Source organism: Jaculus jaculus, chromosome 5 (genome assembly GCF_020740685.1).
Source record: "Jaculus jaculus isolate mJacJac1 chromosome 5, mJacJac1.mat.Y.cur, whole genome shotgun sequence".
NCBI classification, from domain to species: domain Eukaryota; kingdom Metazoa; phylum Chordata; class Mammalia; order Rodentia; family Dipodidae; genus Jaculus; species Jaculus jaculus.
The window spans coordinates 55759197-55785737 of NC_059106.1; the positions used below are offsets into that span (position 1 = coordinate 55759197).

The 26541-nt window shown below is 42.5% G+C and overlaps 1 protein-coding gene across 2 annotated transcripts in view; it reads right to left on the reverse strand.

Annotated features, from left to right (window-relative positions):
• Nucleotides 1-26541, reverse strand: part of Luzp1 (leucine zipper protein 1) — a 117632-nt gene that overhangs the window by 55280 nt on the left and 35811 nt on the right. Inside the window, exon 2 of one of the 2 annotated variants that reach the window (XM_045149971.1) lies at nucleotides 5472-5546. The exons of the other annotated variant lie outside the window; for it this stretch is intronic. The gene's annotated coding sequence lies outside the window, so the exon portion shown is untranslated. The remainder of the gene's footprint in view (nucleotides 1-5471; nucleotides 5547-26541) is intronic. 2 annotated transcript variants of the gene reach the window in all.

The following is a 26541-nucleotide window of genomic DNA, read 5'->3' on the forward strand; positions in this document are numbered from 1 at the left end:
TAAACTTCCTTCTTATATTTAAAGATGAATAAATTAGAGTGAAACATGTTCCAGCAGGAAGTTGTAAAACTCTACTGGCCAAATAGTCCCTCAGCACTCTGGGTACATAGTGTGCATTTGTTTTACTTTGTGCCTATTGTTTTCTCCACACCATTCCAGATTCTTCAGGAGCTCAAGTCTCTCTTCATTTAGTCTACGTTCCCTCCTGTACAATGAGCCCACAGTACCCAGACCAAAATGAAACCCAAAACCATGTTTTTCTAACACAATTTACATACTTATCAAAATTTAAAACTGAAAATAAAGTAATTAACAAGATTCTTTGAAGGATAACATAAGGTAAAAGCTCTAAGAAGCAAATGCCTACTACAGGCACCACTTAAGCCACACTCAGCAGATGTGTACTTTGTGAATAATAACTGAGAGATTAATATCCATTACAAACGGGGCTGGAGAAATGGCTCAGTAATTAAAGGCACTTGCTTGTAAAGTCTGACGGCCCAGGTTCGATTCCCCAGTCTGCGCGTAAGGCTAGATACCCAAAGTGGCACATGTGTCTGGAGTTTGTCTGTAGTGGCAGGATGCTTGGCATGCCCACACTCACTCTCTCTGTCTCAAATAAAGAACAGACCACTTACAGCAAGTAAAATAATCTAGGACAAGAACTAAAAGATGAGAATAGTGTCAAGCAAACCAGATTCTAAGACAGTTTCTTTTTTTTTTTTTTAATATTTTTTGTTCATTTTTATTTACTTATTTGAGAGTGACAGAGAGGGAGAGAGAGACAGAGAGAGAGAGAGAATGGGCGCGCCAGGGCTTCCAGCCACTGCAAATGAACTCCAGACGCATGCGCCCCCTTGTGCATCTGGCTAACGCGGGTCCTGGGGAATTGAGCCTCGAACCGGGGTCCTTAGGCTTCACAGGCAAGCGCTTAACCACTAAGCCATCTCTCCAGCTCTAAGACATTTTCTTATTTAGGGTACACAAGAGAATAAACACTGTGGTTTTAAGGGCCATGTGGCACCTACAGCAGATTTCTGTAGCCCAAGTGCCTAGCATACACATTCTCTCCTCTTGAGCCAACATCCCAACCAGCAGTAGCTCACCCCCTTCACCTATTACTCCCCACTGACACGGCCTCTGGGCCCTGAAGCACAGCACAGGAGCGCAGGAGTTAAGTAAGCCCAGCAGTGCTAAAAGCTGGAGGAAATGAGCGTGCCACCTGATACTTTTCTGGCACAGCCTAAGCAGATTAGTTTAGGTTACAAACACAAATGCAAGATTCCAGTATGATGATGAAACTGCTCTTTTTCTACAAACTAAAAATAACCTATTTATCAACACAGAGCATTCCTCAAGTATTTCTGCCCTGTCAGCAACTCAAAATTCTATTTCCTCAAATACTTCATCTAGAGTGTTTTACTAGGTGCCAAGTCTCCACATTTTCCCTATGGTCTCCATTCCTCACCTAACCCTGCTGTATGACCACAACAAGAGACTTAAATTCCTTTCCCACCTCATGCGTTTTGAGTTTTTCTTTGAATAAACAAGCATGTACCAAGTTTAGTAGCTCTGGCTTGGTGTAGGCACAACTAGGGGAAGAGCAGAGCTCCAACAAAGAATGATGAAATGCAAAGAAAAAAAATGAAAGACAAGATAGGGCATGATCAGGAAGTCAGCTAAATGCTTTTCATTCAGGCAGGAATGGAAAGAGCTCCACCCACCTAGAATACAGAGTAAGAGCGGGTGGCCTCCAATCCAGCCAGACGTCGCTTTATCTCTTAGAACACAGTCATCAAGCTCACTCTGGGAGACAGGCTCATGTCCAAGTGGCTCTGAGTACCCCACACGAATCATTACACTATCCTAGTGTTGGAGTGATTTTTTTCCATGGGAAATGAACTCCTACAGTTTAAGCCAAACAAGTTAAGCTTGAATTGCTGATTTTTCCAGTCATGCAAAACTGAGAGAGGGGGGCTCAAACTGTACTCCTAGAGAAGTAGGAATTCTAGGGAAACTATAAAAAAAAAAAAAAAAAAAAAAAAATTGTGTCCTTAGGCGCTCTCCCAGCTCTTAGGCCAGCAAGCACTCCTTTTCCCAAACCAAAACTAACTACAGACTTTGAACTTCCTTGTTCTTCTCAATGACACCAGGAGAGTGTCACAATGCTGTACCACCCTATAAAGACCCAACAAGGCATTTGTTATTCTAGAATAGTCACTTGGGACACACATTTATGTATTTCCTATAGATCCAAGTTTCAAGTAGTCCTCACAACCTGATTTTTAACTTTTTACCATCTTTTTAAAATATTTTTTTGTTTATTTTTATTTATTTATTTGAGAGTGACAGGGAGAGAAAAAGGCAGAGAGAGGGAGGGAGAATGGGCGTGCCAGGGCTTCCAGCCACTATAAACGAACTCCAGATGATGTGTGCACCCACTTTCGCATCTGGCTAATGTGGGTCCTGGGGAATTAAGCCTCATACCGGGGTCCTTAGGCTTCACAGGCAAGCGCTTAGCCGCTAAGCCATCTCTCCAGCCCAACTTTTTACCATCTCTTCAACACACACACACACACACACACACACACGCACACACACACACACACCACCTTGTCTATGTATATAAGCTATACTCTCAAAAACATTTTTTTGGGGGGGGGTATCCTGAGACCACCCAAGAAGCAACATGGTAAAGTTCCAAAGCAAAATCTATGTTGTGCAACAAGCAAAGTGCAAGCTGTGGGCCTTCATCAAACAGTATCAGACAGACAGACGACCTACCCAACTGCAAGTGATAGGAGGCCTGGTGAAAGATGTAAAGGGGTTTCTGAAGATGAAAGGTATAGCAGACCTCAATGACCAAACAGAAGAAAAAGAGCTTCTGAAAGTGAGGGACAAGCAGGAAGAATGACAGAGCCGTGCTGCTGGACAAGCCGTCGGGGCCCTGGTGGCTTCAACAAGATGCAGAGCAGCAAATGGAAATGACCCTGAACCTGTGGAGGAGGACTTAACAGACCCTTGGGTCTGCTCATGGGCATTGCCACATCCCCAAAGCCAGCTGCGAGCGAGCGGCTCCAGCCGTGGAACAGGAAGGGAAACAGAAGACTAACTGAAGGTCACAATAGGACCCTTGAGTATTTTCTAGAAAGTGTTCTATATGTGCCATGTCTTTTGCCACAGCCATGTTTTGGAAATGTGTCCCTTATTCCAGAACTTAGTAAGATTGTCCTTTCATTCAAATCTTAGTTTCTGGAAGCACTAGAAGATAACCCACCCCTTTTAAGATGGACTGAAAAGTTCCAGATTTATCCAGAAGGTCATTCCCGTGAGTGCCATGTTATGAAGTTTTCACTCCAAAGTTCCATTTTATATTGACAGTAACCAGCTATCTTCACTTGGATGACACAGCAGTAGACTCCAGGAGATAAGCTCACACTACTGTGTTGTGACACGTACATCCTGCCAGACCCTTCCTGGAATGATCGGCCATGTACCGTCTTGCTTGGGACTTATGCTGCTTCATCTAGGCCCTGGTGAAGTCACGCACAGCTCTGTGACCTTCAAACTGTTTCTCAATGGCAGTGAGACTCCACAGACTGGCTAGCAGACCAGCTACCCTAAGTCAAAGACAGAACTAGTTCTTGCCCCGGTCTGAGTGCCGGGCTGGCATGCAGCTCCCTCCTCATACCCGCTACTAGTCAATCACAGTTCTCAGGAACAGAATCCAGGCACAGAAGGCCTCACAAACTCTCAACCCACGGCTCTAAAACTATGGATTGAAAGCTAGCACATCACATGGTGCCTGTTTGGCATCCTAGGCCTAAGGAAACTTGAGTGGCAGGATGAGGGCACAGCCCCTTACAGATATGGGTACAGTGAAGTGGAGGGCCATGGTACCAGTGCCGGAGATCTGGGTGGGATGTTAGAGGATCTAAGTGTACCTCATGACAACCAAACTGCGTATGCTGCTGATAGAAACATTCAGTGTTGAGTTTAGGGCTGCCATACGTAAACTAAAAACAAATTTAAAAAATCAGTTATTTTAAAAAATGTATAAACCAGGAGTGATGGATCATGCCTGCAAACCCAGCACTTGGAATCTGAGGAGGGAAGACTGCAGTGAGTTCAGGCCCAGGCAGGTCCACATAGCAAGCTCAGGGTCAGCCTAGGCTACACAGTAAGATCCTGCCTCAAAAAAATAAATAAATAAATAAACAATATCAGAACTATCTTAGAATTCACACAGTTAAGGAGTATCAGAGCTGACAAGAAAACAATCAACCAACCTAGTCTCTCATTTTTAAGGTGGGGAAAATGAGTCCCAGAGGAAATGAAGGCTCACAGTAAAGTTAGACCTCCGTGTCCCGATCCCAATTCAGACATCTTAGGCCACATCATACTTCATCTTGTGGCTAAGGGAAGGGGGCAGAAGAAAGTGAGTATAGTAAAGGGTACCAAGCAAAGAAAACAGCCCTTATCTGTGAATTCTCCTTTACTGTTTTGTGGTGTGACCCAAGACTAGCTATTCCTTAATTTCATAAGCTTCTCTCTTAAATATCATGTCACTTCTACTGATAAACAAAATATTAATTGCCACTCACACCTCAATGAGTTCCTCTAGTCACTGGACAGTGAAGAGAGAAGCTGCCAGCTGCCAAGGATGGAGAGACAGAAAATAAACTAAAGGATAATATCCTTTGGGGTAAAGGGACACATTTTTAAGATGACAAAACTGTATGACTACACTGAAGAAATGACATCACCTGACTTCATATCCTACTATCTAGGACTTGGAGGAAAATAATTCCACTTCTTGGAATCATCAAGAAATGCAGACCTTTTCTAAAAAGCTCAACCTCAATAGGAGCCCTGACAGTGCCCCAAAGTCAAGGAATGAAAGTCTTATGCTTGGCCAAGAAATAGCCCTGGCAGAGGCTCCTCAGTTAGCTGTCCCGGCCCCACCCCTGCACCACACACACACAAGCTGCCAGTGACAACTGTAGTGGTATTAAAGCTGGGGCAACAGCGCACACAATAGTTTGTCCACCAAAACGCGCCACAATGCTTCTAATGAATTTCTACAGATTGCGTAAGTTTACCACGCTGTTCAATCTCAAGATCAAACCTCTACTGCATATACACCTTCTCAATGCCCTCATTCTGCTTGTCTTTCTCTTTCATTAAGCCATTTGCATGCTAGAGACTTAGTGATCTGTGGGAAAAATATATGTAAATTCTTAATCACCAGTAATACAACTAGAATTTTCAATGGACAGAGATTTTTAAAGTGTTGAATACACTGGGCATGGTGGCACACACCTTTACTCCCAGTACTCAGGAGAAAGAGATAGGAGTTATCACTGTGAGTTCGAGGCCAGCCTGGGACTACAGCCTGTGTTAGAGTGAGATTCTATCTCTGGAAGAAGAAAAAAAAAAAAGAAGTATTGAATGTGAGCAAGCCTCCTCACCTCACTCCACTGCATGTCAGTCTACAGCCAATTCTGCCTTTTCTGTTCAGAGGCTTCTCTTGCCCAGGGACGAGGCTAATGGGGGAAACACAAATGACAAAGAAAAGGTTTGGCTCTCTGCTGAAGTAGCAACACATTTAAAATAAGTGATTGTTGGGCTGGAGAGATGGCTTAATGATTAAGGCACTTGCCTTACAAGCCAAAGGATCCAGGTTCAATTCCCCAGGGCCCACATAAGCCAGATGCACATGGTGGCACATACATCTGCCATTTGTTTGCAGCAGCTAAAGGCCCTGGTATGCCCATTCTCTTTCTCTGCCTTCTTCCTCTTTCTCTCTCAAATAAATTTTAAAAAAAAATTTAATACTATGGGGTGGCACATACCTTTAATCCCAGCACTTGAGATGCAGGGGAAGGAGAATCACCATGAGTTCAAGGCCACCCTGAGAGTACACAGTGAATTCCAGGTCAGCCTAGACTACAGTGAGGCCCTACCTCGAAAAACTTTTTTAAAAAATCAACACTATATTGATATACGTAAGTATAATGATTGAGATGGGGAGGTAATATGATGAAGAATGGAATTTCAAAGGGGAAAGTGTGTGGGGGGGAGGTAGTACCATGGGATATTTTTTATAATTATGTAAAATGTTAATAAAATTGTGAAAATAAATAAAAATAAAGCCGGAAAAAAATCAACACTAAAAATACACACACACACAAGAAAAGTGGCTTCCCTATCATTACCACTTCATTCCTAGGACCCCCAGATTGTGTCTGGCATGGAAGAAGTACTCTATAAATCTTCAAAAATTAATATGGAACCAAAGAAAAAAATGTACCCTTAATCTTTGATTACCGGCCTCACTCACTGCTAGCTGGACTTTTCACTCTGGCCACACATCTTACTGCATTTGATGGGCTACCTCATTCACGAAGCTGGTTATAGGTGCTAGCCCACAGGCACCCTGCCACCTGACTTTCACTGCTCTACAGTAATGTGCATTTTCCCCAGGCGAACTGTAACAGAGGTTTCAAAAAAAAACTAGGAATGGCTTGGCTTCTACTATGTGAGAAGTTAAAACACAGCACTGGCAACACCAGTGTGAGCTGCAAGTTTCTACAAAAGCAGGGCACAGCCCAGTCCTTTACCACTCGTTCACCTGCAGGCAGTATGCCTGATGCAGCCGCACACTATAAGGTTTTCTATATGTCATCCACTCCTCTGAACAGTTCTAAGAGATAGGTGCTGTTGTCCTTACTTTAGAGATTAGAAAATGGAATCTCCAAGAGGTTCAACTAATACATAACAGGGCTGGGATTTTAACTTAGTGTTAATCTTAAATACTTGCTTTTGGGATTACTATGAATTCAAGGCCAGCCTGGAGTACACAGTGAGTTCAGTTGAGATTCTGCCTCAAAACAAAACTAAATTCCAGATTCTTTCCTCCATCAATAAAAGCACTCCTCAGGAGAAGTCAATAAACACTGTCAACATATGCCTAGATGTTGATTTAGTCTTCTATAAGCAAGTAAGCAAATGTATAAATAAGTAAATAAATAAATATGCAGGGCAGACAGACAGCCATAAAAAGACTCAATAATCTCAAAACCATCAGGAGCCGGGAGTGGTGGCACACACCTTTAATCTCAGCACTTGGGAGGCAGAGGTAGGAGGTTCACTGAGAGTTCAAGGCCAGCCTGAAACTACACAGAGATTTCCAGGTCAGCCTGGACTAGAGCTAGACACTACCTGGAAACCAAGCCCTCCCCACAAAAGGCATCAGAAATGTACCTTCCAGCAGCCCAACTGACTCTGTCTTTTGCTTTGCATCTTCAGCTAACCAGGACTTGAAATGAACCCCAACTGCCCCAGCACCCAAGTGGCCTCTGTAGGTGCTGAGAGCAGATGCATCTCCTGCAGGAAGAAGAATGGCTACTGCTACAGCCTGGGTGCACAGCGCTGCCTCTGAATGGGGCACCCGATAAGCTCAGTCCCTTCAGCTTCTGTGGGGGCAGCCTTGCTCTCACATGCACATACAGCAAGGATTACAAACCTAGAATTGCTTTTCATACTATTTGTCATATTCATTTTTCTATAAAGTATATGAATGATAATAATGACTTTTAAAAAAGATGATATCAGTTCTAATTAATGCTATAAAGTCCATGTGGAGATTTTAAAAATCTGAGATTGATATGGATTAGTATCTTTCTTAAAACAGAGATTTAGATAAATGAAGGAGAAATTGTTTAGAGGCTACTAGGGATGTGTGTTATGTGTGTAATCATACTCTAAACAATGGTCAAGATTGTTTAAAACCTCATTAGGGCCGGGCGTGGTGGCGCACACCTTTAATCCCAGCACTCGGGAGGCAGAGGTAGGAGGATTGCCGAGAGTTTGAGGCCACTCTGAGACTACATAGTTAATGCCAGGTCAGCCTGGACCAGAGAGACCCTACCTCGAAAAACCAAAAAAAAAAAAAAACACCTCATTAGGCCCGTGATCCTCATTTTTAACCCTCAAACACAGAAGACTGTTGCCCTATCATTATTCACATTGTAACGACAATGAATCTTCAATACATTTAAATAACTCATAGTCTTCTTCAGATTTAACATCAGAAGAAAAAAAAAATATTCAACATAAGGGCTGGAGGGATGGCTTAACGGTTAAGGCATTTGCCTGCAAAGCCAAAGGACCCCGGTTCAGTTCCCCAGGACCCATGTAAGCCAGATGCACAGGGCAGCACATGCATCTAGAGTGACTTTGTGGTAGCTAGAGGCCCTGGCATGGCCATTCTTGGTCTCTATTTGCCTCTTTCTCTCTTTGAAGAGTAAATAAATTAAAAAAAAAAATCAACATCTTCCCCAATCTAGCTCTTAACAAAACCCTCCAAAAACTTAGTCCCTACTTAACGATAGAAATTCTATCCCATCAAAATTTCCTAAGGGGGCTGGAGAGATGGCTTAGCGGTTAAGTGCTTGCCTGTGAAGCCTAAGGACCCCGGTTCGAGGCTCGGTTCCCCAGGTCCCACGTTAGCCAGATGCACAAGGGGGTGCACGCGTCTGGAGTTCGTTTGCAGAGGCTGGAAGCCCTGGCACGCTCATTCTCTCTCTCTCCCTCTATCTGTCTTTCTCTCTGTGTCTGTCGCTCTCAAATAAATAAATAAATAGATAGATAGATAAATAAATAAATAAAATTTAAAAAAAATTTCCTAAGGGTATATCACTTAAAAGATTTATCCTGTTTATTCATTTTCCATGTTTACAAACTATGTACCAGAATCAACTTGATTTTACATCTATCTGCAAGTGGTCTAAACTAATAGTTTTAAAGAATTCAAGCATACACAGTAGTCAATAATATTATATGAATTATAGACTTTAGAACACAGGTGACTAATGCAGAAATAACAAATATAAAGTGTTTCCATAACAGCTACAAAGTCAGGTCCAATATTCTGTCACTTCTAGTATGCTGGCCATTATCTCTCTCCTACCTTTAACAGACTGATCTATTCATTTCTTTTCCTGAGGACAAATTCATTCATGCTATATACCTCTGCCTAGACATGTCCTTTGCCTGGAAAGACCTACTTCATTTCATTAAATCCATCCAAAAGAGGCTGGGAAGAATGCTCCGTGGTTAAAGGCACTTGCTTGCAAAGCCTGCAGGCCTGGGTTCAGTTCTCCAGTACAAATGTAAAGCCAGATACACAACATGGCACATGTGTCTGGAGTGCATTCACAGTGGCAATAAGTCCTGCACACCCATGCTTGCGGGCTCTCTTGCACATGCACTTTATCTCAAATAAATAAAGTTATTTGTTTATGAGAGAGAGAGAGAGAATGGGCGTGCCAGGGCCTTCAGCCTCTGCAAACAAACTCCAGACACATGTGCCATCTGTGCATCTGGCTTAATGTGGGTCCCTGGAGAATCAAATCTGGGTCCTTTGGCTCTGCAAGCAAGCACCTTAACCACTAAGCCATCTCTACAGCCCAATACAAATATTTTTTAAAAATCTATACAAGGGCTAGAGAGATGTCTTAGTAGTTAAGGCACTTGCATGTGAAGTCAGAGGACCCACGTTTGATTCCCTATTACTGACATAAAGCCAGATGCACAAGGTGGTGCATGTGTCTGGAATTCCTTTGCAGTGGCTAGAGGTCCTGGCACACCCATTTATTTTCTCTCTCTCTCAAATAAATAAGTAAATAAACTACTTTTAAAACTTATACAATAATCCATCAATGCCATCTTTTCTTTCGTAGAATCCTTTGAGTCTCAGTAGCTGCTCAGTACCTCTCCTTATTGAGTTCCTGCTGCCACTTTGCAGATAAGGATATATAACAATAGATACACCATTCTTTTACACAGTGTACTCAGACATTTGTGTTTAAGCTTCACCGTTGTAGCACTCCAACTATAACCCAAAACTCCTTAAAAGTGTAGAATTGGGGCTGGAGAAATGGCTTAGTGGTTAAGGCATTTGCCTGCAAAGCCAAAGGACCCCGGTTTGATTCCCCAGGACCCACATAAGCCAGATGCCCAAGGGGGTACATGCATTTGGAGTTTGTTTGCATTGGCTAGAGTTCCTGGAGACCCATTCTCTCTCTCCCTGTGTCTTTCTCTCTCTCAAATAAGTAAATAAAAATAATAAAATACTTTTTATTTGATAATTCTACCAGTACAATCTTATGAACCTAACAGATATTCAGTAAAAATTTGCTTGAGGAAAAACATGAAAGAGAAAGGAATATCCTCAGAAGCCACAAAAGTAATGGGTTTTCTTTTTTTTTTTTTTTTTTTTTTTGGTAGTCTCTCCATGCAGGCCCATGCTGGCGTCTACATTGTAAGCCTCCTACTTTTGCTTCCTGAGTAATAGGACTGCAGGTGCCATGTTAAATAGTCTCTTAAAAGCAAGGCCTCACAGGCATGGTGGTACATGCCTACACTCAGTATTTGGGAGGCTGGGGGAGGCAAGAGGACCAAGTAAGGAACCAGTCCAATCATCATCAAGCTCCATGGAGGACTGGGTCCTTCAGCTCCCACAGAATATAATGCATGCTCCTCAATGATGTCCCATTGCAAGAAGAGTACTACCACCTCTGTGATGTCTGCTTTCTCCTCCTTCCTTGTCACTCCTCTGATCCCTCTGTGTACTACCAGGACAATCTTAGGATCTACTTTTGCTACCACTTCCTGTCTCTCTCCAGATCTCCTCCTGGTAATTCAAGTCATAGGTCACATGTCACTTGTCAGAAATGCCTTCCTTACCTGGTTATCCCAGATAAAGCCCCATTCCTCTCCCACCATTCCTCCCTTACTTAATAAACTTTTTCTGATATCTGTTTCCCAAATTACACTGTGGATACATTTACTGATTTTCTCTCCCAAATACTGCATAAACTCCACGAAGGCAAAGACTTAGTCAATGTGGTTTGCTACTGTCCCCAATACAGCCTAGAATACTGTATGCACACTAAAGAGGGCAATCAATAAACATTAACTACAGAATGAGTTGTTCTCTCTTAGTAACACTGCAATTCTCAAGACCATGAACATTGTTTTCTGCTTCCTTTTTTGAGGGGGGGGGAGTGGTTTCAAGGAAGGGTCTCACTCTAGCTCAAGCTGACCTGGAATTCACTCTGTATTCTCAGGGTGGCCTCAAACTCACTGCAATCCTCCTACCTCTGCCTCCTGAGTGCTGGGATTAAAGGCTTGCACACCATACCTGGCTTTCTACTTCCTTTTTATTACCCATAGCACCTAACAGATCAAATGTACTAGAACCACAAAATGAAAACTTAACTAATGAGCATAAAAGCAGATTTTCTCTTCTGATACATCTCTCCTGTTTATTAACATTCAACATGCATTCAGTAAATACTATTAGCCAGGGTACCCATTAAATGTTTCAATGATCATTCCATCATTGATATTCATTTTGTGTTTTGCAATGCTGGGGATCAAGCCCAGAGCTTCACACTTGCTAAGCAAGGACTTTACCACTGAGTTCTATCTGCAGACCTCATCATTGGTATCCTGAAAAATCCAATACTTGGTTATAAAGAACCCTGCCCTTTCCCCTGTACCCAGTCTAGTGATCTCACATTTTATTGACCAATGAAATGCAAATAATTACAGATACCTGCAAGGTACCATATATACATGGGGTTTTTTTTGTGTCTCAAGAGACCACACTGAGAACTTTATTGTCCAATTGTGTCAATCACTCGCCCATTACTAAGTTTTCAGAGAATTAGTTCTCAGAAAGCAAAAACTGTGAGTCTCTTCAGAAATCTGAAGCCCTATGGACTGATAAGACTATTTTTTGGTGTGATAATAGTGCAATAGTCATGCAGCTGGTTGTTCTCATTCTACAGGCCTACACATCTGAAGCTGTCAAATAGTATACATACACACAAAATGTTCTGGAGTAATGGAACTCAAACCCAAGTCTTCACACATATGAAGCCAATTCTCTACCACTGAGCTACATCCCCAGCCTGAAAAAAAGTAACATATATATATTCACATACATACATACACATATATATGTATATATGTGTGTATGTATATGTGTATATATATATGTAAAATGCAAACAAGTTGACAGTTACTGAATCCAGGTAAAAGGTATGAGTATTAGACTAGTCTACCAACTTTTCTATATATTTGAAATTTTTCATTAGGAGTTGGTTGGTGAAATGTTTCAAACTGTAGAATTATTATGCATATTTTCTCTAGCTACAACTACTTGACTAAATTTCTTTTTTTTGTTTTTTTTTTTTGTTTTTTTTTTGTTGGTTGTTATTTTTTGAGGTAGGGTCTCACTCTAGCCCAGGCTGACCTGGAATTCACTATGTAGTCTCAGGGTTGACTAACTTTCAATATAAGGTTGAATATATAATTAGATGATAACTGATTCAGAGAATATTACAGGACTCTGAAACTAAGCCACTGAAGCTCAAGAAATGTTGACCAAGGTGGTAAAGAACAGGAAAAAAACTACTCAAGGTCAGAATAACTTCTAGCGCAGCCTAGGTCTTAGGAAGCCTTGGGCTCAGCATTGTATTAGAGTTCTGCTTCTGGAGTAGAGCTGCTCAGCCCAGCTCCTCCAGGGAGACATCTATGTTGGAAAATAAACCACAGAATCACAGCAACAAATATATCGGAAAAGGACTTTATAAGCTGGCAGGATTTGGAAAATAAAATTTGGTTCTTATTGCTGTGGTTAGGCAGTGGTTTGAATGAGATGTCTCCCATAAACTCATGTTCGGAATGCTGGTCCTCAGCTGGTGGTTGGGAATTGGAGCCTTGATGAAGGAGTTTGTATACCCTGACCTCATTAAAAAAAAAAAAAAACCAGAAAGCCAAATGTCACATGTTCTCTCTCATATGTGGGTCCTAGCTACAAATGATTGGTCTTCTATGTGAGTTGGAAGAAAACTCAGTAGCAGAGGCCAGTAAGCTAGAAAGGAGATATAAAGGGAATAGAAAAGGGGGGGGGCTAATAGGATGATATTGTATATATGTAGGCAGAAGAACAAGTTAATGGGAGTGAAAAGGCCTAAGTGAGATCAGGGTAAGAGACTGAGTAAAGGAAAGGTGGAGGGAGGGCTAATCAAAACTTAAGAGGAAGCCGGGAGTGGTGGCGCATGCCTATAATCCCAGCACTTGGAAGGCAGAGGGAGGAGAATTGCCGTGAGTTCAAGGCCACCCTGAAAGTCCATAGTGACTTCCAGGTCAGCCTGGGCTAGAGTGAGACCCTACCTCGGGGGGAGAAAAAAAAAAAAAAAAACCTAAGAGGATATAAATAAGTCATATGGAAACTTACTTTTTTGGACAATGGAATACCCAGGAGCCATAGATTGTTACTAGATAATTATCAGTGCCAGGGATGGAATACCTTCAAGTGAGTTGTTAGCCAGGGAGCTTCCTGATGCCCACAAAACATTACAGGCCATTGCCAAGACCTGTGGTTTCCCACCAGGAATAGATGGTAAGACCCTATTGCTGAAGACTCCACACACTTGGGCTGCAAGGTCACTGAGGAAACCCTGCTGGAGCTGAGCTGAAAACCTCCTCCATATAGACCAGGTGACAGAAAGCTGGAAAAAGCCATTCTTCATGCAGTTCAATGGGAGACAGAGAAATCACCAGAAATCAACAGTGGACACTGCAAGCCTTATGTTTGGCCAGCCAGGCCAAATGAGCCAATGGGTGCAATAGTGGCACATTTGTTATGGGGGAAACCAACTGCTCTCTAATTTGACTGGAGGCCTGATCCATGGGAGGGAATACATCCCTGATAATGAAAACCTACAACAGGTGTAGTCATGAGCCCTAGGGGCGTAATGTCTGCTACTATCTGGATAAATGTATACACTATGCTCACCAAACTGCCCAATAAGCACTTCTCTTAATATTCGTACCCATATATTAATGCTACTCTCTCTACTGGTTAGAGAACCTTAACTTTTCAGATGGCAGTGACTTTGGGATGACTCAGAAGGCACCATGGTGCTGAGAAGAAGTGATAGAGGAGTGCTCAGCACATAAATATCTCTATCACACCTTCCAAGGTTCAGGGTCCATTGCGGAAGAGTTGGCAGAAAGAATGTTAAGAGCCAAAGGAAGGGTAGGACTCCTTACAATGTGCTCCTCCAGAAACAAAATGGCCTGGATATCCATGACCTCACAGTGCCTGACACTACCTACATAAGACCATCATAATAGGAGGAAAAGACCATGACATCAAAATAAAAGAGAGACTGACAGAGAGGGGGAGAGAATATGGTGGTGTTGTGGTTTAACTCAGGTGTCCCCCATAAAGTTAGTTGTTCTGAATGCTACGTTCCCAGCTGATGGAGATTTGGGAATTAATGTCTCCTGGAGAGACTGTATTGTTGGCAGTGGGCTTATAGGTGTTATAGCCAGTTTCCCCATGCCAGTGTTTGGCACACTCTCCTGTTGCTATTATCCACCTTGTGTTGGCCAAGGGGTGATGTCCACCCTTTGCTCATGCCACTGTTTTCTCCTGCCATCATGGAGCTTCCCCTGGAGCCTGTAAGCCAAAATAAACCTCTTTTTCCCAGAATCTGCTCTTTGTTGTGAACCTGACTGCAACAGTAAAGAGTGGTACTGAGGAGTGGGATTGCTGCTAAACACCTGACTGTGGCTTTGGCCTTTTGGAGCTGATTTTCAAGAGGAATGTGGAAGGATTTGAAACCTTGGTCTAAGAGACATCTTGCAGTGCTGTAAGTAAGTACAGCTTGATAGACTATTATGGTCAGAATTGAAAGGCCTGAATGCAGTAAGAACTATGGACAATGAGGTTTGGTTTATGAGGGTGAGAAAGAGCTTTGCCTAGACTGGGCTAGCAGTTTGTGCGGGAAGCTTGCTGTTATGCCCATGTCCTGAGAAGTTGTGCAGGGTTGCTTTGTGTACAAATGAACTGGTGTGAGCAGAGATATGGCACAGAAAGAAAAATCTTTGGGTGAATTGCTGCCAGTTCAGCTGCAACTGAGAGATTACAACCTTTGAGATTGGGCCAGGTGACCTGCACTGGGGCAGGGAGAATGTAGACTCCTTTGAAGGAGCCCGAGTGCTCAAGGAGTGTCCTGTTCTTCAAAGTCTGCTTTATTCCCCCCTGGATTAACAAATTGGCACCCTACCTGGTATTGTGGAGTATAAGAAATTCAGGAAAGAGGGTCATTGAGTTTGAAACACGGCCATGGGCAGTGTGAAGGAAATTTGTTGGATGCCTGCATGGAGACTCCAGGGGGGCCACAAGGATGAACAGTGGATTACAGTGGGGACCCAGTGGAGATGCTGGGACCACGAGATGGCTGCTAAGGAAAGCTGCCATCGATGAAGTTCTCCAGGACTGTGAGTAGCCTAGCTGGAGGGGCACAATTGGAATGCCAGAGACTTGTTGCTGGTTCGAATTATCAGACTTGGAGATTTGTCACTGACTAGAGTTGTTGGACTTGGAGTCAAAGTTTGATGTTTTAAGTGTTTTAAAAGTTTGGTTGTTTTAAATCTTGTATTGGCTGAATGTTTCTTTGCTATGCCCAGTGCCATCTTATGCAATGTAAATGTTTATTCTGTGCCATTATAGGTTTTTTGAGGTTATTTTTTGGTATTATGGTTCAGTTAAAAGATCTTGGACTATGGGGATGCATGAACATCACTGGAATTGATAAAAACCATGGGGACTTTTAAAGTTAGATGAATGCATTGCATTTTGGATCATGCATGGTTATCACGTTATGAGGGCCAGAGGCGGAATGTGGGGTTTGATTCAGGTGTCCCCCATAAACTTAGGTGTTCTGTATGCTAGGTTCCTAGCTGATGGAGATTTGGGATTTAATGCCTCCTGGAGGGAGTGCATTGTTGGGGGTGGACTTATGGGTGTTATAGCCAGTTTCCCCATGCCAGTGTTAGGCACACTCTCCTGTTGCTATTGTCCTCCTTATGTTGGCCAGGGGGTGATGTCCACCCTTTGCTCATGCCACTGTTTTCTCCTACCATCGTGGAGCTTCCCCTCGAGCCTGTAAGCCAAAATAAACCTCTTTTCCCACAAGCTGCTCTTCATTGGGTGATTTATACCAGCAATGTGAACCTGACTGCAATAAATGGAGAGTGTGTTTAAAAGGGGAAAGTGGGGGGAGGAAGGGAATTACCATGAGGTATTGTTTACAATTATGGAAGTTGTCAATTAAAAAAAAAAAAAGAACCATAAGCAAGCCAGGCGTGGTAGCGCGCGCCTTTAATCCCAGCACTCAGGAGGCAGAGGTAGGAGGATCGCTGAGAGTTTGATGCCAGCCTGAGACAACATAGTGAATTCCAGGTCAGCCTGGGCTGGAGAACGAGATCCTACCTCAAGAGAGAGCAAGAGAAAAAAAAAAAAAAAAAAGAAGAAGACAGAAAGACTAGCAGGTTTCTATAATCCTAGCATTGCCAAGATAAGATGAGAGGCAGAGACAGAAGTTCCCAGAAGCTTGTGAACTACTACAGAGCGAACAGAGTAAGAGACCCTGCTTCAAATGAGGTACAAGGTGAGGACAGATCCTGGAGAGTTATCCTCTGGGCTCTGCACATACTGTGGCATGTACACAGCCATACTCACATACATTCATACATACACATACACCATGTATGTGTACATAAAAAGTTAAAAATAGAACTGGAGATATGGCTTAGCCATTAAGGCACTTACCTGCAAAGCCAAAGGGCTCAGGTTTAGTTCCCCAGGACCCACATAAGCCAGATGCACATGCATCTGGATCTAGAGTTCATCTGTAGTGGCTGAAGACCCTGGTGCATCCATGTTCTCTCTCTCTCTTTCTCTCTCATAAATAAATAAAATTTTAAATATATTTTTAATATCTCTTATTTATTAACTTGAGAGGAAGAGAAAGAAGCAGAGAGAAAGGCAGAGAAAGAATGTGCGCACCAAAGCCTCCAGCCACTGCAAATGAATACCAGACACATGTGCCACCTTGTACATCTGGCTTACGTGGGTCCTGGGGAATAGAACCTAGGTTCTTTGGCTTTGCAGGCAAGTGTCTTAACTAGTAAGCAAGCCATCTCTCTAGACCCCAAGTTTTTAAAATTTTTAAAAATTTTTTTTTGTTTATTTTTATTTATTTATTTGAGAGCGACAGAGAGAGAAAGAGGCAGAGACAGAGAGAGAGAGAATGGATGCACCAGGGCCTCCAGCCACTGCAAATGAACTCCAGACGCGTGTGCCCCCTTGTGCATTTGGCTAACGTGGGTCCTGTGGAGTCGAGCCTCGAACCAGGGTCCTTGGGCTTCACAGGCAAGCACTTAACCACTAAGCCATCTCTCCAGCCCTTAAAATATTTTTAAAAAAGAACATTTAGGGGCTGGGAAGATTGTTCAGTGGTTAAAGCGCTTTCTGAGCAAGACTGAAGACCAGAATTTGAATCCCTACAATCCATGTAAAGCCAGACACAAGTAGCACATGTGTCTAAAGTAGTCTCAACACACCTATGGCAATGGGAGGCAGAGTTTGGAGAATCCCCAAGCTCACAAAGCCAGCTAGTCTGGCATTCGCAGCAGCAAAAGTCAACAGAAAGACTCTGTCTCAAACAGGTGGGAGATTAGAACCAATACTCCAAGGTTGTCCTCTGACTCCCACATGTGCACTGAGGCAATGTGTGTATCCATATATATACACACACCACACACACAAATTAGTGAAGGCCTCAAAAGGCTTCTGTTAATGTAAGTTATATCTATCTATATTACCCATACAAGAAACTAAGCCAGACCTAGTTGCACAGGCCTGTCACCCCAGCTACTCAGGAAGATGAAGAAGTAAAGTTCATCACCTGCCTGGCTAAAGACTAAATTCAAGGACAGCCTAAGCCACTTGGATTCTGTCTCAAAATAAAAAATAAAGGACTGGGGATGTAGCACTGTAGTGAAGTGTTTGCTTGCCTTAGCATGCACTAGACCTTGGGTACTATTTCCAGTACCGCCAAAAACAAAGTGAGGAAAAAAAAATTAGTGAAGGTCTCAAATGGCTTTTGACTATGGTGGTTACATCTAGTGCAAAAGAGCCCTGGTGCACCCATGCTCACACACAAATATGCATGTACATGCACAAATAAACTAAAAACTATTTTTAATAGTTTATTTATTTATTTATTTGAGGGGGGGGAGCAGGCAGATAAGAGTGTGAATGGGCATGCCAGGGCCTCTAGCCACTGCAAACGAACACCAGACTCATGCGCTACCCTGTGCATCTGGCTTAGTGGCTACTAGGGAATCAAACCCGGGTCCTTAGGTTCCACAGGCAAGAACCTTAACTGCCGAGCCATCTCTTCAGCCCTGAAAATATGTTTCAAAGAGATATTGTGGGTGAGAGAGATGGCTCGGCGGTTAAGGTGCCTGCCTGCCAAGCCTAAGGACAGTTGTGTGCTGGCTACAAACTCCTGAGTGTCCAGGAAATTCTCCTGTTTCCACTCCCACCTTGCAGTCAGCATCAGTGTGCTGCAATTATAGAAGCCTGCCATGGCCTCAGCTTTTCCCTTGGCAGTTGAACATATGCACTCCAGCTTGACCGACAAGCATTCATTTACCACTGAGCCATCTCCTCGGCCCCACAAGTAGTACTTTATAAAAGGCTAGCTGTGACATACAACCTAAAGCCATAATAATGGGCTTGTGAAATTCTGTTTCATAAATCCTTTAACCCATTTTTCACTTTGAAGAAGTCTTTTCCGTTAGCAAAGCATATATTGGTCATTTAAAAAAGGGGGGTGGCTGGAGAGATGGCTTAGTGTTTAAGTTGCTCACCTGTGAAGCCTTAGGACCCAGGTTCAATTCTCCAGTACCCATATAAGCTAAATGCACAAGATGGTACATGCATTTGCAGTGGCTGGAGGCCATGGTGAACCCATTCTCTCCCCCCTCCTCTGCCTCTGTCTCTCACAAATAAATAAATTAAAATCTTAAATTCAAGGTCAACCTGGGCTACATGAGACCCTATCTCAAAAAAATACTATATTGCTGACGGAAAAATGGAGTTTCAAATGGGAAAGTCGGGGGGAGGGCATTACCATGGGATATTGTTCACAATCATAGAAGCTGTTTATTAAAAAAGTAATAAATAGCTGGGCGTGGTGGCGCACGCCTTTAATCCCAGCACTTGGGAGGCACAGGTAGGAGGATCGCCGTGAGTTCGAGGCCACCCTGAGATTACATAGTGAATTCCAGGTCAGCCTGGGCTAGAGTGAAACCCTACCTCGAAAAACCAAAAAAAAAAAAAAAGCACAAAACCATAAATGTATATTTTTTCTGAGTATTATAATAAAATAATAGCAAAGCAAAATTAGATTTTCAGGCTATATAGATTGCTTAGTGGTTAAAGGACTTGCCTGCAAAGATAAAAAAGAAGTAATAAATAAATTTTAAAAATAAATAAAATAAATACTATATTAAGTTTAAAACAAAAAAGGATAGACTGACTGGTGGTATGTACCTTTAATCCCAGCACTTGGGAGGCAGAGGTAGGGGGACCACTGTGAGTTCCAGACCACCCTGAGAACAAAGTGAATTTCAGGTCAGCATGAGCTACAGAGAGACCCTGCCTCAACCCCCCCCCCCAAAAAAAGGTTAAACTCTGTCAATGCAGGCTGAGATGATAACAATTCAGATGAAATGTCCAGAACAGGCAAATCCATACGGACAGAAAGTAGGTTATAGTTCCCTGGAGCAAGCAGGGAAGAACAAAGAATAATGAAAATGTTCTGAAATTACATACTAGCAATGGTTGCATGACTGAGAATATAGTTTAAAAGAGCATTGTGACAGGCCTGAAATCACAGCTACTTGGGAGGCTGAAGCAGAAGATTCCAAACTCAAGGTCTGCCTGAAATACCAAGTAAATTCATGGCTAGTCTGGGTAATTCAGCAAGATCTTATTTCAAAAAAAAACATGCCTGGGGGATACAGCTCAGAGGTACAGAACTTGTCTAGCATGAGGTCCCTAGTTTGATCCCCAGTACCAGATAAGAGGAGGACAGAAAGAAAGAAGGGGAGGGAAGGGGGAAGACCACTGAATGAATTATATACTTTATGTGGTAGTTTGATTATGGGGGTAGGTGGCCCCCATAAACTTAGGTGTTCTGAATGCTAGGTTCCCAGCTGATGGAGATTTGGTAATTAATGGTTCCTGGAGGGAGTGTATTGTTGGGGGTGGGCTTTTGGGTGTTATAGCCAGTTTCCCCATGCCAGTGTTTAGCACACTCTCCTTTTGCTATTGTCCACTTTATGTTGGCCAGGGGGTGATGTCCACCCTCTGCTCATGCCATCGCTTTTCCTTGAAATTGTGGAGCTTCCCCTCGAGCCTGTAAGCCAAAATAAACCTCTTTTCCCCAGAAGCTGCTCTTGGTTGGGTAATTTCTACCAGCAATGTGAACCTGACTGCAACACTTTAAAATGGTGATTTTTTTAACGGTGAATTTTTGTGGTATGAAAATTATGTGATACGCCATACATATGGGAGGGGTGTTTATTGTTTTGAGATGGAGTCTATGTTGCCCAAGCTGGCCTCTAATTCCTGAGGTTGTTATCCTCCTACTTCTCAGGAACCTAACTAGCAGAGACTATAAACAGCCCAAGACAACAGGCTTATTTCAAACTATACTTTCCACTCACAATTTCTAAGGCTGGAAAAAGGGAATATCCACACAAAGAGAAAGCATCAAGAAGGTCCCTGAGCAAGCCACACACCATAAGAATCAAGACAAGTCCACTACTCTCATAGTCTATTAAAAATAGACAAAAGTAAGCAAATAATTACAATAGAATGAGAGACAACAAAGACTGATATACAACGTACAGAAGAATTTAATTTATTCTGGGTCAAGAAAGGTTTCATTCAAGAGAAGATATATAAGATAGATTTTAAAGAATGAGTAAAGTTTTCTCTAGGTGGATAATGAGAGTAAAAATGGTACACAGGAGCTGCAGAGATGGACCAGTGGTTAAAGGTACTTGCTTATTAAGACTGATGGCCCAGGTCGAGTCCCCAGTGCCCACATAAAACCTGATTCACCAAGTGACACATGCGTCTGGAGTTAATTTGCAGTGTCAGGATGCCCTGGCATGCCCATACTCACTCTCTGTATCTCTCTCTCAAGTAAATAAATTGAATATAAAAAAAAAATAAAGGTACTTGCTTGCAAAGCCTGAAGGACTTGTAAAGCCAGATGCACACATATGGAATTCATTTGCAGTAGCAGGAGGCTTTGGTGTACCTATTCCCATTCTTTCATATTCTCATTCCCTCCCTCCCTTCCTCGACTCTCCCTCTTTCCCATCCTCCTCTTCTCTCTCCAAATAAGTATTTTATAAAAACTGGTACATATCATTTCTACAGGGTTACCTAAGAGATCCTCTTGCTGAAACTTAACCTGATTTTTGAAAATTAATAGAACTTAATTGGAGGGGAAAAACTTTGAAATAAAGAAATAATGAAGAGTAGGCAAAATATAGAGTTGGAAATGTACATACTTAGTTCAGCACAACTACAGTAACCCATACTCCTGAGATAGACAATCAGTCACTGGTGATGGCAGACTTCAGTAGCATTTTGTTTCTTCCGAAGACCTACTACACAGAATATTTCTATTGCTTCAGTTTTGGGAGTCAGGGGGTGTTTAGCCTATGTTGTACAATAAAAATGACATGTTAGATTAAAACCTGTGTGCCAGCCAGGCATGGTGGCACACGCCATTAATCCCAGGACTCGGGAGGCAGAGGTAGGAGGATCAAGGCCACCCTGAGGCTACATAGTGAATATTCCAGGTCAGTCTACTAGAGTGAAACCCTACCTCGAAAAACCAGAAAACAACAACAACAAAAAAAAAGAAACCTATATGCCAAACTACATTATCTATCCTCATTTAATTTTTACAATATTCCTGACATCAATGTAAATATTCCAACTTTTAACAAAGATCTCAATTTTAGAAAGGTTAGTCATAGCTCACATGACTACATCCATGCATTCTGTAAGAGATTATAAATTATCACATTTAATCCTGCCAACAACCCAAAGAATTAGACAGTCTAAGTTATTTCTATTTTATAGATGAGAAAACAGACATTTTAATGGAAAATAAGCAATTTGCTCAAGGTCACACTGGTATTAAAAGGCAAAACTAGTATTAAATCCAAGGCTGCTAATACTAAGGCCCTCTTATACTAAAGTATATTTCATCTGACCTCAATTACCAGTCAATCTAATCCAATCTTCTTTGATTCTTATACTCTCTGCATGTCCAATCACCAATACAGTCCCTTGCATGGAGGTATAATGTACAATTTCTACAGACACTGCTTGTAAAACATACAGAAGAGTTTTCCCCAGAAAACCCCCAAAACTCTTTTCAAGCTTTCCAAGGGCTGTGTGCCTCCAATTCTATACTAGACTAGCCTGCAGGAGAGATGCAATGAGAAGTATCTTTTCATCAGAGACGAAAAGGGTAAGTCTGGCCAAAATCCAGTTACAGCAATGCAGAGATCATGCAGTGCATACTGCAGCAAAATCAGGTGCTGCCAGCTGAGAGGGACTGAGCAGCATATGGCTGTTTAAAAATACATAAGAGTCTAGAAGCACTTCGATCATGCAGTTTTAAAAGACTGCCCAAAAAAGGGGGGCACAAAAAAGTAGAATTCAGCTTAAGTCAATCAAGAGTTAAATGCATGAAAAGACAGCAACAGTCACAATGGCTGGTAGCTCACGTCTGTCATTTTACCATTTTTCTCCACCTAGGAAGATTAAGTTTGTCTGCTCAGTTTGCAACAAATTCAGTATCTTTCAAATGCTGTTTCTCATCTTGCTGTATTGCTAGGATAAGACATGGGAATGATATAACATCCTCCCTACTTCCCCTCTAAAAAGGAAGAAAAAAAAACCAAGACCAGGAATAGCTGGTAATGATTGACAGTAGCTCAGGTGGGAGAGCCCTTGCCTGGAGGGCAGGCATAAAGCCTCAGATTGGAACCCCAGCATCTTACAAAACCAAGTGTGTTGGTTCACACCTCAAGAGGTGGGCACAGGAGGATCAGAATCAATGTAAGCTCATCCTGTGCTACTTGGTTAGTTCTAGGTCAGTTTCACCTACATGAGACAGTGTTCTCATACATAAGGTAGCTAACGGGGCTGGAGAGATGGCTTAGCAGTTAAGATACTTGCCTGCAAAACCTAAGGACCCATGTTCAACTTCCCAGATCCTACGCAAGTCAGATGCACATGATGACCCATACACAAGGTCACACATCATCTGGAGTTCAATTGCAGTGGCTGGAGGCTCTGATGTGCCAATTCTCTCCCCACCCCCTCATTAAAAAAAAAAAAAAAAAAACTAACAAAAACCAGATAACTAGCCGGGCATGGTGGCACATGCCTTTAATCCCAGCACTCAGGAGGCAGAGGTAGGAGGATCACCATGAGTTCGAGGCCACCCTGAGAATACAGAGTGAATTCAAGGTCAGCCTGGGCTATAGTGAGACCCTACCTCGAAAAACAAAAAAGATAACTATGTATCAGTGTTCTCAGACATGATAACTATGCATCCGTGTTCTCATACATAATTGTGCATCAGTGTTCTCAGACATGATAACTATGCATCAGTGTTCTCATACATAAAGCAGGGATAATATCTATACCACATAGAATTAAAGAAATAAATTTATTATAAACTCAGCTCTGCATAATGACCAGCACATAGTAAGTTCTGAGCCAACATCTTTAGTTACTACGGTTAACATTTCTGCCATTTGACCCATTTTCATGTAAACAGACATCTAAAATCCTGCTCCAAAGGTATAATCCCCGCCCCCTTTGAGGTAGGGTATCGATTTGGCCCAGGCTAACTTGGAATTCACTATGTAGTCTCAGACTGTCCTTGAACTCACAGTGATCCTCGTACCTCTCCCTCCAAGTGCTAGGATTAAAGGCATGCACCACCACGCCCAGCTATGATAAAATCTTGAAATGGGCATATATATACTGGGTTTCATATTTTAGCCTCTCCATTTTTTTTTTTTTTTTTTGGCAAGCAGAGAGAGAGAAACAGACAGAGAGAGAATGGGCGCAACAGAGCCTCTAACCACTGCAAACGAACCCCAGATGCATTGTCCATCTGGCTGACGTGGGTACTGGGGAACCAAACCTGGGTCCTTTGGCTTCACATGCAAATGCCTTAACCACTAAGCCATCTCTCCAGCCCTAGCTTCTCCATTCTTGAGTAATATTTTTCATATTTGCAATCAGTGGAAGTAATGGGTGTGCCAGGGCCTCTTGCCACTGCAAATGAACTCCAGATACATTCAACACTTTGTACATTTGGCTTTATATGGGTACTGGGGGATTAAATGCAGGCCACCAGGTTTTGCAAGCAAGTGCCTTTAACGGCTGAACCATCTCCCCAGTCCCACTTCCAAATTTTTTATTTTATTCATTATTTATTAATTTGTGTGTACACGTATGGGTATGGGTGAAGGTCAGAGGATAACTTTGAGGTGTCTGTGTTCCACTTTCTTTAAGACAGAGTCTCTTGCCACTACAAACGAACTTCCAGATTGCAAACAGACTAGCTGGTGGTGAGCTTGGGATGCTCTGCCTCCCATTGTCTCAGGCTCACAGACAGATGTATGTGTCATTGTACAGCCAACTTCATGTGGGTACTGGGGAATTGAACCTTGCCTGGCAGGTTTAGCAAGCAAGTGCCTTTAAGTGCTGAGCCATGTCCTGTCCATCCATTTGTTAATCTGGTTGTGTTTTGGGCAGTGTGGGGGATTGTACCCAGGGCTTCATGCAGGCTACACAAGTGCTCTCCCACTGAGCCGTACCCCAAACCCACAAATAATGACTGTATAACCTACTACAAGCTAGGCACACCTGTTTATATATTCCTAATGAAACATTTCACTTCTGTTCTTTTTGTTGCAGGGTCTCACTCTAGCCCAGGCTGACCTGAAATTCACTCTGCAGTCTCAGGATGGCCTTGAACTCACAGCAGTACTCCTACCTCTGCCTCCCCAGTGCTGGGATTAAAAGGTGTCACCACCACGCCTAGCAGTACTTTTTATAATACATGTAACACTGTTGCTGACATGAGCACTTATCACTGTAAATTTATAGCTATCTCGGATTTCTTACATGTAATAGTACTACAAACTCATATCTCAGCATAAACTATCGCATTTTTAATGATTTACTTATTTAGCATTGCTAGGGACCTGACTCAAGCTTCATGCATGCTAGAGAAGGGTTTAGCCAATGATCTTATACCCCAGCCAAACTGTCACTTTTGACTGCATTAGTAATCTTGCAAGTCACTCACTGTATATGGCTTATCAAAACATCTCCAACCAAAGTAGTAGTTATTTACTCTACTTTCTCATTTGACAAATGTTAAGCCTAAAGGGTAGGGTGACTCGAAGTCCTTGCCAGTGGATAATTGCAGAGTCAATTTCCACCCTGAGTCCAATGTTCTTTAATGCCTCTCTGTACTAGGATCTATAACTTTGAAGGTGATTAACCTTTAAAGACAAAGAATTACACAAATCTGTAATTATAAAAAAAAAAATTCAGGCCGGGCGTGGTGGTGCACGCCTTTAATCCCAGCACTCGGGAGGCAGAAGTAGGAGGATCACCATGAGTTCGAGGCCACCCTGAGACTCCATAGTGAATTCCAAGTCGCCTGGGCTAGAGTGAGACCCTACCTCAAAAAACGAAAAAAAAAAAAAATTCAGGAAGCAAGTCTTCAGAGATCATTTAATATAACACAACACAACAAAAATTAAGTCTATCATGTCCTCAAAAACATCATCTTAGGGGCTGGGGAGATGGTACAATCATTAGAGGAGCTTCCTTGTAAAGCCTGAGGCCTGACTTCAGTTTCTCAGCCACCCACATAAAGCTGGACAGGCACTGGTTTGCAGCGGCAAGAGGCCTTGACGTATACATACACACACACACACACACACACACACACACACACACACACTCAAATAAATTAAATTCTTTTTTTTTTTTTGGTTTTTCGAGGTAGGGTCTCACTCTGGCTCAGGCTGACCTGGAATTCACTATGTACTCTCAGGGTGGCCTCGAACTCTTGGAGATCCTCCTGCCTCTGCCTCCCGAGTGCTGGGATTAAAGGCGTGCACCACAATGCTCAGTTAAATTCTTTTTTATTTGCTCAATAAATCTGTGTGAATCCTAATAATGCACATTTGCTCATGCTAGCTCCTCCCCAGCCACCTTTGCAACTTTCTGAAATGGCTTCAGCAAATTCACATAGAAATCTTAATGGAAACTTCAAAGAACATTCACAGTATGTTACAGCAAACACTTCTAAAATCAGTTTGCAATTATGACATTAAGATTTTTTTAAGTTCTATACTTCTTTAAAGGTTTTTTATGCATTTAATTGAGAGAAATGAGGCGGCAGAAAGAATGGGCACAGCAAGACCTCCATCTACTGCAAATGAACTCCAGACACATACGCCACC